Source organism: Nomascus leucogenys, chromosome 18, assembly GCF_006542625.1.
Source record: "Nomascus leucogenys isolate Asia chromosome 18, Asia_NLE_v1, whole genome shotgun sequence".
NCBI classification, from domain to species: domain Eukaryota; kingdom Metazoa; phylum Chordata; class Mammalia; order Primates; family Hylobatidae; genus Nomascus; species Nomascus leucogenys.
Genome location: NC_044398.1, coordinates 69,679,121 through 69,699,287, shown reverse-complemented (window position 1 = coordinate 69,699,287; position 20,167 = coordinate 69,679,121). Strand labels below are relative to the sequence as shown.

The 20,167-nt window shown below is 37.6% G+C and overlaps 1 protein-coding gene and 1 pseudogene across 4 annotated transcripts in view; one reads left to right on the top strand and one right to left on the bottom strand.

The window, feature by feature from the left end:
* Positions 1-20,167, top strand: part of PDE4D (phosphodiesterase 4D) — a 1,540,268-nt gene that overhangs the window by 956,318 nt on the left and 563,783 nt on the right. The gene's annotated exons all lie outside the window — the stretch shown is intronic.
* Positions 17,143-19,005, bottom strand: LOC115831136 (annotated as a pseudogene).

Sequence of the window (20,167 nt, the reverse complement as noted above, 5' to 3'; positions counted from 1 at the left end):
ATTTATTTCAAATGTTACTTCTTGCCTTTTTCTATGCCAAGATACTTAACAAATACTTCAAAATTGAAAGTATTTTATTTTTACTTCTTATTTTATCTATTCCACAGAATAGTTAGAGCTAGAGGAAGAATTAGATAATATATTTATTAATAAGTCAACATCCTATTAATGGATGAACATAGAACCAACTCATAGGCAGCACAGTCAGAAAATCAAGGTGTGGCTTGGTTGGCATGAAAGCATAATGCCCACAAGAACTACTGTTGTTGGTTATGCTGTACTGTATGAGAAAGGCATTTCTGACATTAGCTTCGATACTAGCCTTTTAGTACTTGATTAAAGTTAGTGAGTATACTCACCCAGTTCAGATTATTAATTCAGTACTAACTCAGTAATTTGGTGTTACTACATACTGATATATCCAGCTGGATTAAGGATTTGCTCAATTCAATTAGCAAATCCAGTGTTAAGGAGAAAAAAAAGCCTTGTGGGTAAGCATTTCTAAATTGGTGTCTTTATGAAGCCACAATATTCTGGTAGTTCATCTTTTCCTTCAGTTCTCTGAAGTTGTAATCATTTCTGAATTGTTGCTTTGCAGGTAAAAGATTTGAGATAGGGGAAAGGAAGGCTTTCTTAGGAATTTTTTCTTTCCTTGCCCAGTTAAATTGGATTTGTGATTTATATCCATTCATCCTATTCATACCCATCATATATCTGTATATATCTGTCATATATCCATCCTATTCATATCCAATCCAATTCATAAGACTTTTCCATATTTTTTCTTGAGATTAGATTTTTTTTAGTGGGTGAGAAGAAATAAAAGGCACATAATATTAGCATGATCCTGGCATTCCAACAACGAATAATGCCATAGCAATTTTATAAAGATTAAAAATACCCTAGCTCATTATGATTTTGATGAGCCCAATGCACTTTTGGCTTTGTGGGTCCCCTCCTCATAAAAAATACAAAATTATATTTTGTAGCTGCATTTATGTAAAGATAAATATAATCTAAACTGTTTTGTACTCATTTTTTCAGATTTTAAAAGAGATTTAACATTTCTATGAGCTCCTAAAATTATGAGCTCTAGGAATAGTGCTTACTATGTTATTGGATAAACTAAGCTGGCATTCTCATAGCTAAATTGGTTACATTTTAAGCTGTGAATGAAAGGGAATTTGGTAAACCAAACAACTGTTTTATGCCTATTGTTCATTCTAGTATAAATATATTTTTGCTATTAACATTAGTTATTAGAAGCAGAATACGAAGGGGTGGAGTCAGGGTTTGGAAAGAGAATTAATGCAAGTGAGTATTTGACTCCATCAACAAAACTTTACAAAAAAAATCCTCAGGTTTTGTGCCTGTAATCTTTTTACAGGATTTAATGCTATTTTACTTTGTCAAAAATTTTTTTTCTTCAAAGATTTGTATTTTTAAATGACTGATGCTATGAAAGAAAATACCCTCATAATTATATTTATATTGTGAATTTTTACAGTAGGGGCAAACTAGAATTTTTCATGCAGAGAGCACTTTGGGTTTTACTCAATAAAGCTCTTCAAAGTTTGAAGTAAAAATTGACGCTAGAGTAATTTTCCTGTAATCTAGGTGAAAAGCCCACATATCATTTAACAAAGTAAATGCTCATTCATATTTATTACAAACTCTTTTTTCTTCTTTTGAAGCTGACTTTTATCCAATTTTTAGTTTCCAGTTATCTATGGTTTTGGGAAACAGAGCTAATTTGGATTCATGAATTCTGTAAACAAGTATTTCTTGAGAAGCCCCTGGTTGTGAACTACCTAGAATGAAACTTGGTAAACTAATATCAACACCCATTCTTTTGCCACACATCATTGATAAACTGCAACATTTTTTTTTTTTACATGGGTGGTCTTGGAATCAGACATTTCTGCATTGAAAACCCAGCACTGTTGCTGACTGGCTGCATGGCCTACACCTACTTCTCACATTTCTGACTGCCTACCAGGTTCCAGGCACTGTTCTAGGCACTGAGGATGAAAAGATGAATAATATGGAGTTCCCATCTTCAAAGAAGTTACGATTTTAAGGAAGACAGGCAAATGAAAGTTACCCCACAACATAATAAAAATACAGGGTTAAAACTAGGGCATAGTTGTATTTTGGCTTGTCTCTTTACCCCTGAGGTTCTTTTGCTTTTTATGTAATTGAATTTTAACCTCAGAAGACTGTTATGTTAAAGATGATAATGTATAAAACGTATCTAGCATAGGACCTTGGAAATGCTCATTATACAACAGATTCCAATTGTATCACTTCTTTTTTTTTTATATAAAGAACAAGTCAAAATGAAAAGATTGAAGAAAAATAAATCATCAGTTAGATAACTGGTCCCTGAATGGGAGAGGTAAGACTATATATAAATATGTTAGTACTTCAATAAACAGTCTGTTAATACATCTGTATGTATTATTTAGCCCAGGTATAGAAATAGAGGCTTCATCTGATCCACAACGATTATAAAAACAATACAAAGCAATAGGCTCTTATACAATACTCTGAGTAATGATCAAAATTTTCTGTTGCCATCCACACATTTGAGTGAGATGTAGTGAGTGCTAGAAAATAAAGCAGTTCGTATTAAAAAGGATGTGTTGAAAGAAATAAACTAATCCTTGAGAACACTGTCATGCAATCTCATATGTAGAAATTGTGCCTATGTTCTGGCTATAAATTGATGAATTGGGAGGGCGTCACAATTAGGACACACATTGACACTACATATGACATTTGAAAAAAACACTTGCTAATTCAGCTAACAGCCCGCTTCTCCCCACTACTCACTGTGGAGAGAGCTTCCAGCTAATAGCTTAGAATCTCACAGACTAACCAACCATTGATGGAACCAGGTTCTATGTCACTGTAGGAATTTCTTTGTTGCTCTGAATGTAACTAAAAGTAATGGGCTTCTTCTTTTGTCCTTTTCCTTTTGTGTTATAGATGGCAAAGACTGTTTCTCATCAGTCTCATACAGTCAAATTAGATTTATCTCTCATGCTGACTGATTAAAAGGGTTAAATCCTGGGCACGTTGTCCCCTGAGTCCTCTGAAATCCATGTCAGAATAGGAGTGCTTGTTACCCGACTCAGTGAGGACCTCCTTTTCCAGAACTTCTCTCTGCTACACACTAAGGACCAAGCAACTCTGCCTAAATTCCAAGCAACCATGGCCTGTGGCAGTCTTGGAACTTTTGCCCTCTGGCTTGGGTAGAACTAGCGTCAATTGGGTAATTCAATCCCTGAGTTCCTTCTTCAATGAATGAGAGAATCCAGGAATGTGTTGCCAGTTGTCTTTTCCTTGTGCCTAGTTTTCCTTGCTGCAGAATGATGACAGTCTATTTCCACACCTCCTCTCCTGCCACTACAGGATTTATGGTCTGCATGCCCCAGTTATGAAGCTGGCATGTAGCATTTTGTTGCCACAGGCCTGTGAGTGTTTAGAAGTTTGTGTTTGTATTTCCAGGGCTACAGTTTGAATATTGAAGGAACAAACAGCAAACAATTCAGAGGTCAAGCTGTGACTGCTTCCTCATTTGGAGAGCTTATTTCATGTCTGTATATTCTATACTCAGATTCCCACATAACTTCTGTGTTTTCCACCTTCATTGCTTTGGTTAGATGCTTTCAAGTGCATTTTTTCTCTAAGAAATCTCCATAGAAGAGTTGTTTACTTGAAGTGATGGGTGAGCAAAGTTTGCCTGACGTGGAACCTCAGTAACTTTCCCCTAAGGAAAAGGTCTGGCGTGTGGGTGGGCGCTCTTCCATCCAGACGGATGGGAATGTAGCCAAGCAGCCAGGAGACGCACTGACTTGTGACCACTGGGAAGGACGCCTAGCCAGAAAAGTCCCAGCAGCCGGGTCTGTTAATCTTTTCTGAATGAACCAGCAGGCAGCTGACCTCTCTAAACCTGTCCTGGATTCCTTTATATCATTGTAGTCACCTTTTTACCCCCTCAAGAATTCCCCTATAGTGTTGTTCTTAATAAGACACTTTTTGCCCACTTCCCCCTGACCTTCTGAGTTGAATATGAATTTCACTAATCGGTGAAAATAACCACCATGACCTTGATAAAGCCATTTCTACTCTGTTTGTTTCCTCCCTTCTAAGAATTTGTTCATTCAAGCAAGTATTTGAGCCTAAACGGATCCACTTGGACGTTTTAACAATTATCACGAACCTCAGTATCCTTAAAGTGTGGCTAAAACAGGCTCAAAAAATTCAGATAGCGTAATCTACTTTCTCTCTCCCTCCTCCAAATTTGAGTGGATTAATTCACTTCACCATGCCAGCACCTGAGTACAGAATAATTTATTTCTGTGTCATTTCATGATGAAAGCCCAGCTGGCATTAGCTCAAATTATGCAGCTGGCTATTAATTGAAGAAAACTTCCCTGTCACTCCTCGGTCAAACATGATCTGATTCAGCAGATCCTTTTCACTCTCATCCCTTCTATTCTACCAGTAGAATAAATGTAGATAACTTTCATTTGGCTCTGCTTGTCATGGATTGTAAATTACCTGGCAGCATGCAGACTGACCACATTACTGTGCTGGGGGCTGCTTGTTTCAGTTGATTAGTATTTCTAGAAGAGCTTTGCACATTTCATCTCTGAGGCCTTAATGATGTCCACTAGCAGGAAATATTGTAGTCTGCCTTTGTTCTTACATACTGTATAACTAAATTGCAATCTAATTTCAACAAGATGTCAAATTCTAGCACCTGTAGGACAGGTGCTGGTCTTCTGTGAATTGATTATATGTTTTTCTATCATACTGGATGGTGTACAAGCCCAGGTTGTATTTTAAATAGAACCTCAAGAGAGAGATTTGTTCTGGAATTTAGAAATACATATTACGTGCCAAAATTATTTGATGAGTGCATTTTGTGATTCTTAAAATACAAAACTACTTGGCATGAAGAGATGCTATAGTATGTTAAAAATTGTGGAACTTTTTCACAAGATGAAATTCTGTGCAGAAATGAGGTAGCAGAATTCTCGTGGGAGTGCTAAAATGGTTCATCAATTTGATCCTCACTGCATATGAGAATTCACCAATTATATTACTCTCTGAAAATATGTTTCAGTATCAAGGGCCTCTTTTTGCCCTTCCTCCATCCCAATGTCTGTACTCTGCATACAGTGTGATCACTGGGTGCTGCATGACTAGTCATTATTATACGCTCAGCCCTGAAAATGAACTTAAGATGGTAAAATCATACCTTGCCAGGATTTGGGTGGCTGTGAGGGATTCAGTAGGATTATAGCAACAGGGACTGGAAAAGAAATCAGAACTTGGCAGATAAAAAAAAATAGCACTAGGATACTAGAAGAGATCTGGGACAACTAGCTTGACCTTAGAGGCTGGTCTCGTGAGTCATTTGAGAAACAGTATCAAAAGGGCATAAGAGGGCCTGGCGTGGATTAGGCTATTTGGGGTTACAGGAGATCCAAAGCTAGAAGGGACAACAAAACATTGTGGTATGAGGCCATCCTAATTTTAACATCAGGCACAGAATCTAGTGTCCATGAAGTGGATCTCAGGGAATGGGCAGCCTGAGAAGAAGAGCAGATCATGCAGAAGCCAGCAGTCACCCCTAGATCCAGATCTGAGTGCCATGACCTAGATGCAGTTAAAGTCCTTATAATGGGTCCCACCCTGGCAGGACTCTTTCAGGAACTCAGGCTGAGCCTGAAGTGAGTAGATTCAGCTGAAGTGAAGGTAAAGAACTATAAGTTGATAGACTTGCAAAATGGAGAGGCTGCTTTTAGGAAACCATTGATAATATTATCAATCCCATTGATAATATATGTGATTGCCCTTTTATAAGGGCATGTGCTTTCTGCACAATTATGAGAAAGTAGCCAAACCTGTATTCCCTATATAAAGGGGGAGGAGATAGTATCCCATGGGGAATTCCTTCCCGTATTATAAACTGGTGGGCAACTTAAGCAAAAATGTTTTTACTCATATGAACACTGTTGAAGTATAAAGCCAGAGATTTAAGTCATGATAGGTATTTGTTTATTTTGAACATTTGCCAGAAGTTTGATGATGGGTGTATTTGTAGACTGGGTGTTAGAGGTTGTTATATTCTAAAAAGATAGCTTCTGATTAATTTTCTTCATTTGTAAAAACAATCTATTTTGGTAACATTTAATTTATGAATTTTGGTGTCGTGTTACACTTTATAAATTTTGGTTGTACATTCCCTGTAATGCTTACAGAGAGCGCCAGTCAGGCAATAATTGCTACATATTGAGCGCCTTCTATTTTCTGAGCACTATTCTAAATTCTAGAGATAAAGCAGTGGACCAGACAGAGTCTCCATCCTAAAAGCCTAGTAGAGGATGGGAACTGATGTAGTATCTTGTAATTGTCACAGCATGGTACACTTGCTTCTTCAGATGCCATTATTAAGGACATCCCTTTCTTTAAATTCTGAGATCCCTTACTTGACTCAGCTTATACCAGAACTGATGAGAATTAGACCTTCCTAAGGTCTTTTTTCTTCCTAAAATGAAGATTGAAATAAATCTATAAGATAAAAATAATCCTACCACCAAGCCCCACTTAAGACTGGATCTTTAACTTGCTCTTCTCAGCACAATGACACAACAGAGGACACAGAGGTTAATGGAAAGTCTTTGGAGCAAAGGAGATTTCAGAACCACCAGTTTGTTAGATTTGATGATCAGCTCTGCAAAATGTTTAAAGAAGATTTCTTACTCATATCTTATAAGTTAAGACTATAAATGGTTTAAATGGGGGAGGATGTGACAGGATTGAAAATCTTCCCCTTCCTTTGTGGCTATGAGAATTCACACTGAGCAACAGGGGAAGAGAAGGAACTAGAACTTGGAATGAGCCTATGTGTGGGCCCTCATTGTTCCAGGATTTACAAAGGGCTACGCTATCATCATATTAAATAAATGGCTCCTGCTTCTTGTGCCAGCTTAATTGCCACCTTGGCTCCCGAACAAAGAAATCACAACTGAGGCAAAACATGTTTTGCTATTGAAGGCAAAATCCCCTTAGAGCAATTTTTGGGTTGTTTTTCCATTTAATTTTTTAACTTGCAGAAATAGCCCTCTTTTTTTCTGTTTTTTTTTTTTTTTAAATGATGTTCACTTGTGCTGTTAAGTTTCAACATGGAATACAGGCTTTATGTATTTAGGCAGTAATGCTGAGTTAGATATTGGTACCAAAAAAATGAAAGAAAGAGAACAAGAGGACAGCACATGTCAAAATGCCTGATAGAACTGCATGCACAGAACCAAATGTGCTTCCCTACTGTTAGTGACACGTATAAGCCACATCTCAAAGTGTGTTCCCCAGGTTAGCATCAATATCACCTAGGAACTTGCTGGAGATGCAAGTTATCTGGTTCCATCTCAGGCCTAATGAATCAGAAACTCTAGGTGGAAGGGAGCAGTCCAGCAACCTGCATTTTACAAAGACCTCTAGGACGCTCTGATGTATGCTAGAGTCTGAGATCCACTGGTGCAAAGAATACCACAGGACAGATGTAGACTAACTAAACTAGTTCTGTTTCTCTTAAAATGACTTTGACAATATTTAGAATTTTGAAGAATGGTATAGAAATTCATAGTTTGTGTATGTGTGTTTGTGTATGTATGTGTCTGTGTGTGTGTGTTTTAGCAGAATTCTGTTTTAGAAAATATGGGGTAGACTTTCTTTTATTTAGTTTTGTTATTTTTGTTATTTTTTAACAATTAAGAAGTAAGCAGAGAAGTATAGCCAGCTACTTCCATAATTTTGTAGGAATAATGAAGTTTATTCTAGCAGAAAGGTATATCTTATGGAATAACTTCTCTAATATTCTGTCTAGACATATATTCTTTTTTGAGGCAGGAACACAAAAGAAAATTGGCTTCTTCATCAAGTTCAAAGAAATGGTGTTTTAATTCTGTAGAGAAGTAATTTCATTTTCTCAGAGAAATGGGTAGACAGATATTAGTAATTTAATTCTCTTCTTAAATGATGGCTGCTATAGTTCTTAACAACACTGAAAGAAGTAGAGTCAAATAGATTTAAATCTGGCTAGTGATTAAAATTTTTTTAGGGGGTAGGGTGGGTGAAACTGTATTGCAGGGAGGTACGTTGTAATAAGACGACAGCTAGTTATCATGCATTACCCTGCAGTTCTTTGACATGATAGCTAAGGGCATAGACAAAAATCTGAACTCTGTGGTCTTTGTACATAACTGCATTCAGATTAATTCACTTAACAAATATTTGTGGAGCACCTACCGTGGACTTATCACTATAATGGGCTAAGGTTGTACAGTGAGCAAGATACTCACATACGTGATTCTTGTGAAGCCAGAGGTCCAATGGTAAAGCTAGCTGAGTAAACATCAATTACAATGAAGTATAATCACTTTCAGGATGAGGCAGAATATAGGATGCTGTGCAAGCAGTCATCCTTGATTTTAGGACTGGGTGATGTGAAGTTCAGGAATGGTTCATGGAAGAGGCACTAAAGCCAACAGTGTCAATAGAAATTAGCAAGACGATGGACAGGGCAGGCAGAGAGAAGAGCATAAGCAAAGTTGGAAAGTGGAGAGTTCTTGACATTACCACGTTACTGAACATGCATATGGTGGAGTTTAGGGTGCAGAGAGGACAGTTGCACATGCTCTGGAGAATGATGGGAGATGAAGCTGAGAATAATATGGGGAACAGAAAATAGCAGGCCTTGCTATCTATGTTAAGAATTCCAGACTTCATACCAACGAAAGGGAAAGCCTTTGAGGTTGTAGTATTTGGCTGTGCTGTAGAGAGTGTACTGGGGAAGGACAGTGCTGAAGGAAAGGAGACCAGCTGGGACATTGCTGCAATAATTCAGACCAGTACTCATGGCTTTGACCAGCAGCAAGGAGAGAATGAAAAAGTAAAGAGATTTAGGAAATAGCTGCTTAGGAAATAGATTCAATGGGAACTGGCTATTCAATATGTGTGACAGCGAGGAACAGGAAGACACTTGGGACAACTAGATGAACAGTAGGCCATTCACTGAGTTTGGGGTCCAGCAAGAGGAGTGGGTTTGAGGGTGAAATTATGTGTTCCATTTGGGCTAGTAGGGTCTGAGAAGTCTGTGGTTGTCCAAGTAGAGATGTCCAATAAACTGTGGAAAATGCAATCCCTTAGGCCTCTCTATTCTCATAAATACTTTTCATGCTTTTTCACAGCAAAGGCTAAAGCCAAAAAACTTTTATAGTCGTTGATTACTCCCATAGTGATTGGGCACTACTCTTGATGTCAGTTTTAAGTGTTATGTGAATTTTAGCGTTGCAGAATTTTTCTGCACAAAATCCTAGCAAGCAACTTAGTTTACTCAATGAAACCTGCCTGCCAACTATCAAGACCTATTATTTTTCAGTTGGGATTTTATTTCAACAATGGAAACTGTGACACAACTGGGATGGTCTAACCCCAATTTGAGCACTCTATTCTCATTTTCATTAGGAATCACTTCCCCGTAATCATAAAATGTAAATATATTTACTGTAGACATGTTGTTTGCTGAAAGCAACACTAAAAATGAGTAGATGAATATAGTAGCTACAGGATAAAATAAGAGTTCCCATTTTTAAAAAGAAGGACTATGTTTACAACACAGCTCTCCTTAATTTTATAGTGTTATTATAGCAGTGAATTTTCAAATAAAACATTTAAATGGGAATGTTAGAACTTTTCTTCTATCATATCAAATAAGTGGAAGGCCACCTGTTTGATGATTACATATTCAAGTGATGGTTCTCAAAAACTAAAGAAAAATCTCATATAAATTATAAATCATTCTGCAAAGTTTCACCTAACATTTTCTCCATACTTATGAAGCTTCTGAAGTTATTTTACTTTTGAGAAGCCACAGATAGTCAGAAAAATTAATATAAATGAGATAAATTTCAACTAGCCTTGAGAATAAAGAGAGCAAGGATTGTCATCAACACAATTAAGAATGGCCACATCCTATTAATGTTTTCAAATTGCCAAATTAGAAAAGTTAGGAAGCATGAATAATTTATTTCTGACCACATATTCTTTTTAATATCTGCATTACTTTGGTCTGCTAAGGAGATAAACCTACTCATGTGACATACCATGTGTAAACATTTTCCTAATTAATAACTGGAAAGCTTCTATGTGAAATACAAACTTTCTGCTCATACATAATGTAGACTACAGGCAGACAAGAGTTGGTCAAAGCTGTCAAAGCTTGTTTTATGGAAATCTCATCTTCTTTTCCATGCTTTTTATCCTAGTCCAGGTCCTCAGAATTATTTTACTCTATAGTACTTAGCTAATACAGTGTTTATCCTCACATCCTATCATAGCTTTTATATTAACTACTCAGTAAAATATGTGTGCATGCACATACATGCACACCCATACATATATTTAATCATCTAGTAAACTATATTAAATCTTCTGTAAACTTCAGATAAGCCTGCTTAAATTGGAGGTGGGTCGTATTGTAGCATACCAAATGGTTCATATACCAAGTATATGTCATACTATGTGGAACAGTATTATATTTAAAACTGAAGTCTTATTTCAAGTAGGTTGTACCAAATTTGTGGTGGTAAACAATGTATTTAGCTCATTGACAAAGAGTACAGAAATATAGATTATCCATGTTTTTCCATAATGCCATTCAGTGTAATAGGTACACAATACATCTCTTTAAAGAAAAAAGAGAGTCTTTTCAAAAGCCTGTAAGGGTCTGAATAAAGGTCTTAGAAATGTGTCATAACAGCTGAAATCTAAGAGATTTGAAAAAAGTGGGAGAAGTTAAATATTGCAAATGCGTAGAGCTAAGACTTCTTCGTTGAAAGTTGGGTAGTTCCAACTTTCATGTTGAAAATCTTTAAAAGTAGCCAAAAGCTATTTTTCTTTTATTTTTCTTTTGAGGCAGAGTCTCACTCTGTCGCCCTGGCTGGAGTGCAGTGGCGTGATCTCGGCTCACTGCAAGCTGCGCCTACCGGGTTCACGCCATTCTCCTGCCTCAGCCTCCCGAGTAGCTGGGACTACAGGCGCCCGCCACCATGCCCAGCTAATTTTTTCTATTTTTAGTAGAGACAGGGTTTCATCATGTTAGCCAGGATGGTCTCAATCTCCTGACCTCGTGATCCACCCACCTTGGCCTCCCAAAGTGCTGGGATTACAGGCGTGAGCCACCGCACCTGGCCCAAAAGCTAATTTTTTAAATTTTCCAGATAGAACTTCATGTGTATTTGATATATTCCATATTTGTGTATCCAATATTACCAAATCCGTGGTATTTTTATTCTTTGTTTTAGATATTCTAATCATTTCATAGCACTTTCATTACACATCGGCCCAGATTTCCTGTTGCTAAATTTCAGACACTATTCTTTAAGTCTTGGAAGAGATCAACTTTTTCAGCACAACCCATCCCAAACAATGTAATGTTACTGTACTATATTAAGACAACACATGTGCTGATCTTTTTCAGGCATTTACAGAATTTTTATTAAATGTCAAGTATGTGCAAGGCAAAGTCCATCTAGGGATTTTAGGATTTCCAGGACCTGCCATTTATAAACTTCCTGGAAGAAAAATTAACCCCCTCGAAATGGGTGTTGACATCCAGTTTGCCTTTATAGCTCCTCTGATGCCTTTTAAAAACTATATTTACCCACCTTATGTCAATAAAAAGGATGTATTTATTATAAGTTGTGGCAGATAGTGTTTTATAGACAATTTTATAGCCCACGTGTTAAAGGTAAATTCGAAGAAATTATGCTACTTTGCTGTATTTTCCCAGTGATTTATGTAAGCATTTACTCCCTGTAGGAAAATGTTGAAATACTGTTGTTGACAACAGGGCCCAAATAAGTATCAGCTTGATGTACTTTAACACATATTATCTTATTTGTTTTTGCATCATCCCCAGGAGGTAAATATGTAACACTTTGGTTTCATTAGCATCACAACAGATTATTAGGCAAATCAACAGAATGAAATTAAAGTTATATTATCTAATTGAAAAAAGCCTTCACTTATATTTTCAAGCATTAGTTCTTATCCACTTTCAATCACCTGGGGAACTTTAAAAAATCTGATGCCTGGGCCAGACACCCAGAAAAATGACATCAGACTTTCTGGGGACAGGACCCAGGTGAATGTATTTTTCTAAATGTCTTTCATGACTCCCCTGCTTTAGAGGTTCACAGACTTCCACTTAAAGAACTGCTGGTTAAGAAATGGATCCATACTTGCTCTGACTCCCAGGGATATCACTTTTCACCTGTTCCTATCATTTAGAAAAAAATGATTTGAATCAGCTAGATACATGATAGAGGACCCCCCCCCCACACGCACCAATCTAAGCACAAAATTATCTTGTTGTCCTCAATAGTTAGCATGGATAAGTAATGCAAAATAAGAATCGTACCCAATATTAAGAAATACTTAACAAGAAGCCCAAGATTTTACCTTGTTTCCTATTTTCTCCTTCAGCCATCACATTCAAACCTGGCCCAAAGGTTTCTCACATTCTGGCCTCCATCACCACCACTATTGCTTTGGCCTGGCCTTTTGTCAAGCTAGAAATTGCCAGAATTTCCTGACAACAGGCTCTGTAAGATTCAGTTTAGAGCTTACACTTTGGCTGGAGTTCATCTTCCTAACAAGAGACTGTGATATGTAAATCCACAACCTGAAATCTCATTGGCTCTCCATTGCCTACCAATAACCCAAAATCCTCTACTCAGGAAGTCCTGGATGGTGTAACTCCATTGCACACAGGTTCATCCCACGAGGCCTCTTGGTAATGGGGTACTTTCATGTGCATACTATTCTGCTGCTCTTGTGGAAAGAGTCTTCAACCCCATTCTGTATACCCTGGACACTCACCTGCGACCCAGCTGAAACAGACCTCGTCGTCTGGGACCCTGTCCTTGGTTCTGTTGAAAGAATTAGCCGCCAGATCCTTGAGGCTTCTCAGGACTTTCGCTTCACCTTTATTATAACAATTGGAATGCAGGCAAAATAGTGTTTCCAGTTACTAAAATAAAACTATAGACCATATAATATGTTTGTTTTGTGCTTATTTAACTCACAGGGGAAAATACCCATATTTTTAAGACTCTGGATTTAAAAAATCTAGTTGATTATATGAGAGTATTGTTGGCTTGTCTGTTTGGTTTTGCTTTTTTTGCGTTTCCAATAAAATTTTAGAGCAAGAATATCAATCTCTGGAAAATACGTCTAAAATGCAAAAGAAGATTCCAACAAAATAAGCTAGATTTCAATTAATATGTGAAAAGTATTTCTTAATATATACAATGTTTATTTTACATGGATAATTTATGTAAGTTATTGAATAAATAATACTTTTAGGTTTGGGTTTTAGGGGAGGTTTTAGGTTTGGGTTGCAGGGAGAGGCTTTTTCAGCTGATTCAAATATCTAGTTTTCAAAATACTCTGCCCACATGATTTTTAGATATGACTTAGCCCTAATTGCTGACTCAGATTTTCATCTTTTAAAAAGCAATTGTGCTTTTTCATATACATTATCAAACGAGATTATAAGACATTTTAAGGTAAGAAAGTAAAAGGGCATTCACTAATGATCATCAGAATCACCTGGAAGGGCCAATAAGCCACACATTACCGGGACCCTTCCCCAAAATTTCTAATTCTGTAGATCTGTGGTACAGCCTCCAATTTTGTGCTTCTAATAAGACCCCAAGTGACACTAATGCTGCTAGTCCGGAGACCACACTTTGAGAATCACTGCATTAAATTAACAATTTTATTGGTTGAGTTTTCACTACAGTATGCATATCTGTTGACTCACAATGAATAGCTTTGTTGTCGCCAAACACTGTAACGTTTCCAAATATCCGTATATAGTCACAGGCCCAGAGAAACAAACCACATCTATATTAAGACTGTTTTGTTGTTGTTTGACACCCACCCCCCACCCTTTAGTGTCTTTAATTACATCAATCCTGGAGAAAAATAACTGTTTTCTAATTTGGGTATTACAGATTTGCTAAGGCCATAGAAAATTCTATCTTAAACCTTTAGATTTTTAGTCTTCTAGTAAATATAAGCATATGAGTTCCAAGCAAATTCTGAGTTTTAAAAAATTTAATAAAATTGACAAATGTTTTCAATAAAATTGGAGAGGCTCATTTCCTTGTACAAATATTCTAAAAATACATGATAAAAGTTCTAAGTGCCATTTTTTGAAAGATCAGCAAAATAATTCTGCAAGTATTTGTGGGCATGCTATCTTTTCTATGATACTGGTTATAAACTTTAGTTATAGGAAGGCAGTGTGTTAGTTAAATTATGTTCTAGTCCTACCTTAAGGAAATAAAAACAATAAGGCTCTAAGGGCCTTTCTTCTGCACCACTGCAGTACTTGCTAACATGTTTTAATAACATGTAGCTGAGAATAATAAACTCTAGGCAGCAGGGTGGCTTGGAGATACTAATGGAAATGCCCAGTCAAAAAGAGCCTGGACTAGACTGTGGTCTGAAGACTCCAAATAACTTTCTGTTATCCCACCATCTTCTTAGATGGTCCAATCATGCTACGCTCAGTCTAGGGCAGTGACCCTGAGAAATGGTATGTTTGGCAAAAAAGAAACCAAAGAAGGCCACCACCATGCTTTAAGATTTTCCCACGTATCTTTTTCAGCATCTTGAATGGGGTTTCTGAAAGTCTGAGGAGTGAACTGTGACCAAAATTGCTGATATTTTGAGCTCAAAGAAACTTAAATTTTTAGGTAGGGATACTAAGACCAACTTAAAAAGTATAGTATCAATAATTTACATTTCTTTAGCTAAGAATTTTCAGACCACTTCAATGCAGATCACATTGACTGATTCTCTAAACCACTCTATGAAGTGGGCAAAGTGTGATGGTCTTGTTTTTCAAATGAGGACTAAGGTTTATTTAATTCAAGTGATTAACTCTTCAAACATCTAGTAGAGGCTAGCCAGATGCACTGGCTCACATCTGTAATCTCAACACTTTGGGAGGCTGAGGCAGGCAGATCCCCTGAGGTCAGGAGTTCAAGACCAGCCTGGCCAACATGGTGAAACCCCATCTCTACTAAAAATACAGAAATTAGCTGGGCATGGTGGTGGCAGGTGCCTGTAATCCCAGCTACTCAGGCTGAGGCAGGAGAATAGCTTGAACCCAGGAGGCAGAGGTTGCAGTGTGCTGAGATAGTACCACGGCACTCTAGCCTGGGTGAGAGTGATATTCCATCTCAAAAATCAAAACAAATCTAGTAAGGGTCTGTGTCTAGCACCTGCACTTCAAATGTGTGTTTGTCGGGACATCATTAGCCCAATCCAATTTTCTTTCATTAATTTGCTGAAATAAATATTTTTTGAGTTTATACTATATACCAGGTGCTGCTGTAAGTGCTAGGAATATAACAGTGAATCAAACAAAACTCCATGACCTTTTGGAGCTTGCATTCCAATGAATATAGGCAAAATAATGGCCCCTGCAAAGAGTTCCACTGCCTAATCCCTGGACTATATGAACGTTACCTCACATGCAAAAAAGCGTTTTGCAGATTTGATTAGGGGCACAGACCTTGGGATGTAGTGTCCGTATTAGCCCAGTGGGCCCAATCTAATCACACAAGTCCTTCTAAGCAAAGACTTTTCCCTGGTTAGGTTGGAGAGAGATGTGATAACAGAAGAAGGGTCAGACAGATGCAACTTTGTTGGCTCTGGAAATGAAGGAAGGGGGTGCCAGGAGCCAAGGAATGTGGACAGCTAGAAAGGGCAAGGAAGCAGATTCTCCCTTAGCCCATTCAGACAGGAATGCAACCCTGAAGACACCTTGATTTTAGCCCATTGAGACCTGTGTTGGACTTCTGACCTAAAGAACTATAAAATGATACATTTTAATTGTTAAATCACTAAGTTTCTGATAATTTGTTACACCAGCAGTAGAAAACTACAGAAAAGATAGACAATATTGAAGAAAAATAAGTAAAAAATCTATGTTGGATAGTGATAAGTGCTAAGGAAAAAAGTCAGGGAATGACATAGGAAGTATCAGTAGAGATGCAATTTTGAATAGGGTAGCCCTCCAGGTTAACATTTGCATAGGCTCGAAGGAGATGAAGGGCAAGAACATTTCAGATGAAGGAAACAGGAGGCTAAAAGCTGAGACTAGGACAATGATCAGCCTGACTAGATTCTGAATATCACCATTAAAAGAGCAGTTTCTACTTCAGAATATATGTACAAGCTTCCCCTGGGAACCATGTGTGATGATTTAGGATAAAGTTTCAAAACTCCACAGATGGCATTCTTATTTTTCTATAAGGAAACAGTCTTGCCCGAATAACATCACTTAACTTTTTAATGTTTGCTGGAGAGTTCATTAAGAAATTCAATACACCGTATTCAAAGAAGATGAATTCGTACAATCACTTAAAATTTGGTCTAAGGCAAACAATTGAGGATGTTCAGACTGAGTCTTTTTGGACCATCTACTCAACATCATTATCAACTAACAGCTTATACGCCTTCAAAGGGATCTCAAATTATATTTGATCCTGAGTTGTTGCTATAATAAATTTAGAGCTGGAGAAAAATAGTCATTGTAATTATTTTATTATTAGAGACCGACTTACATATGCTAAATAAATAAAAACAAAATGAGAGTTAATTCTGTGCAAAATTCGCCATCAATTTTGATGAAATTTCCTATTGATACTTCCAAGTACAGTAGGCCTTTCGTATCCATAGGTTCCACATCTGTGTATTCAATCCAAAATTGTTTTTTAATAATATGGTTGTGTATATACTAAACATGTATGGACTTTTCTTGTCATTCCCCAAACAGTGCAGCATAATAACTATTGACATAACATTTACATTGTATTAGGTATAAGTAATCTGGAATGCTTTAAAGTATATTGATGTGTGTAGGTTGTATACAAATACTATGTCATCTTATATAAGGAACTTGAGCATCCATAGATTTTGGTATCTGCAGGGAGTCCTGGAACCAATCCCCAAAGATCCTGAGGGACCACTGTAATCTAATTGAGGCCAAGTTTCATGGGTTTGTATCCTCTTAAGTACCTGGGGGAAAAAACTGTCTGACTTTTTTTTTTAAGTTTTAGTATACCATATATTTTAATTTTCAAAGAAAGGAAAACAGAAATTTTATGATCTGTGTCAATAGAAGTGTTAATATATAAAGCAAAGAAAAGCCTAGGTAAATATTGGCCTAGTAATAAACATTCTGCAATGGTGCTTCATGGGAAATATGCCTTACCTTGCTACTCAAAATGTGATCCATGAACCAGCAGTATGAATATCACCTGGACTTGGTAGAAATTCTTGGGCCCCAACCTGACCTAGTGGGTAACCATCTGCATTGCAGTAAGATCCCAGGTGCTTCATATGTGTATTCAATGTGAGAAGCACAGCACTGGGGCCATACCTGGGGCGCTCCTTAGGAAACACACCAAGTATTGCATGTTCTTTACGTCCTGACAGGTCCGTACAAACTCACATTTTTCCAAATACAGTGCACTAGCATATTTGTCATATTTTGAAAAGCTATTTTCATCAAGGGAGCTTAGTATCTGGTGCTCAGGAAATACCTACAGAGAAGTAGACAGTGTTATGCTTTTGAGAATTTATCAAACCTTTTGGTCATATAATGTTTTTATTTCAAAACCTTAAATTGGTCAACATATTTTTAAATATTGAATAGTTGAAGGATGAAGAGGACGGAAGTTTAATTAGTTCAAAGGAAGGTAAATTGGGAAGGAAACAAACTTTTTTGTTGAATCAGAATTTTTCAGGATGAAAAAAGACACCAGTGCCCTGTGGTTCAGTGCTAACACAGCTATGATGTGACCCTTCAAAGGTCAATGCTTGTGCCCCTATTGCTGCACATCCTTCTCCTGGTCAGTGTTGATGTGTCATTGGCTGGCTCTGTGTCATTGGCTTGGTCTTGCTTTCACTGAACTTTGGCCTCCATGAAACTTCTAAGTAGCATTGCTGCTACTCGTGAGTCTTGGAAACACACAGGGCAAGTGAAATTCCATTTTCTTCCTTTCTTTCTTTTTTTAATGATTAATAGACGGTTTATTTAAGCAAGATCCATATAGTCATCATTGCCAGACTTAATATGAGATGTTAAATGTTCCATCCAATTTTCCTTCCTGGATAAGTTTTTCTTTCCTATCCCCGTCAGTTTTGAAAACATAATACCAGAAGAAGAGGGGCCCAATTCCACACAGAGCTCCCAAGAGTGAGTTTTAGGAGTGAGTCTGAAATTAGGATAGACATTTGCTGATCTTGCATAGGTCCAATGAATCAAGGCAAGATCTTCAATGAGCCCTTGGTGGTTAGAGTTGGTTGTTGTACTGAAGCAGGTACTCTTGTTTCAGCTGGGCGCTTATGGCCAACCGTTCAGCTTGCATCTGCCGGGCTTCCAGAGATATGTCATATTCGGCTGAGTCGAGGGTCAAGGGCAGAGTGGCCAGGTGCGATGGAGTATACTTTGGGAATGACATTTTGGTGACCCAGCGCACAACTGCCTGAAATTCCATTTTCATGTGACACTTTTGTATCTGTAACCATCAGGTCTGCTCCCTATGTTTTCTATTCCTTAAGTTGACTACCATTATACCATCCCATCTCTTTCCTTTTCTAGTGACTCCCCGTTAGACTAGCTCCTATCTCATAACCTTCTTTTGTAATTTAATGGCCCAAAGATGAGCAAATTCCAGAAATTCCTAAAGTAATCCAATTAGCTCAGAGCATCATAGAGACTTTGTTTTTCTCTTTGCCTCATCCTAGGGGTTATTTATCAATGAAAGTGACGTTAGATTAGATAGACACTGGCTGCCACATCGTATCGTTGTGACGTCATGCACTTAACTAAAAGGGCTTGACTTAGGCACCATCTCCTTCTTTCTTGGCAGCTGCTCAGTTAGATGTTGTTGTTTTAACCAAAGGGCGGGACTTCAAATGTGACCCTATTTAACTCCATCTGGTTATATTTTGGCCTTATGCTCTTTTTATATCCTGATTCTGTCATCCATTCTCTTAGCTTGATGTAATAGTATTTTCCCAAACTACACCCTTTTCCATAATAAAGATTGTCACTCCTCCCTCAAGCTTCCTTAAGCAAGCTTTATCGTATGTCTGATAGGATCTCTGTTTCTGATTGTACTCAGTATAGATTTGTTTCCTGGCACACATGTATGTGTTCTTCAGTATGTCACTTAATCACAGTGCCCCTATTAGATTACAAACTCCTGTCACTAAGGGTTTTGTTCCCTCTTTTCAAAGCAGAACTTAAAAGAATTTTGCTTACCTTTAAGCATACAGTTCACATCATTGACTTTAACTGGATGGTGGTTGATGGCTGATGGCCAACTTACAAAAAAGGAGTTGAGGAATTGAGGTTTCAGATATAACAGAAGGATACTTAAGACTTTTAATGAATAAATAAACTAATTTTTCTTAGCAAAATGGTTCAGATGAAAGTAAGGGTGCATCAGGCCGGGCGCGGTGGCTCACGCTTGTAATCCCAGCACTTTGGGAGGCCGAGGCGGGCGGATCACGAGGTCAGGATATCGAGACCACGGTGAAACTCCGTCTCTACTAAAAAAAAATACAAAAAAATTAGCCGGGCGTGGTGGCGGGCGCCTGTAGTCCCAGCTACTCGGAGAGGCTGAGGCAGGAGAATGGCGTGAACCTGGGAGGCGGAGCTTGCAGTGAGCCGAGATCACGCCACTGCACTCCAGCCTGGGTGACAGAGCGAGACTCCGTCTCAAAAAAAAAAAAAAAAAAAAAAAAAAAAAAGAAAGTAAGGGTGCATCAGAGAAGGCTGTCATTGGTTTATTTGTTATATTCCTAGCTCATGGTGATTGTATGTTAGCCAAATATCTTGCATTTGATTTTAAAACAAATCAGAAGTAGATGACTCAGAAATGTTGACAATAAAATTATAGACAAGCCCCTTGCTACAGCAGCTCTTATTAATTAAATATCTGAGATGGCAGAATTAAAAGAGAAGAAAGTGATATACAATTTGGAAGGTTTGGAA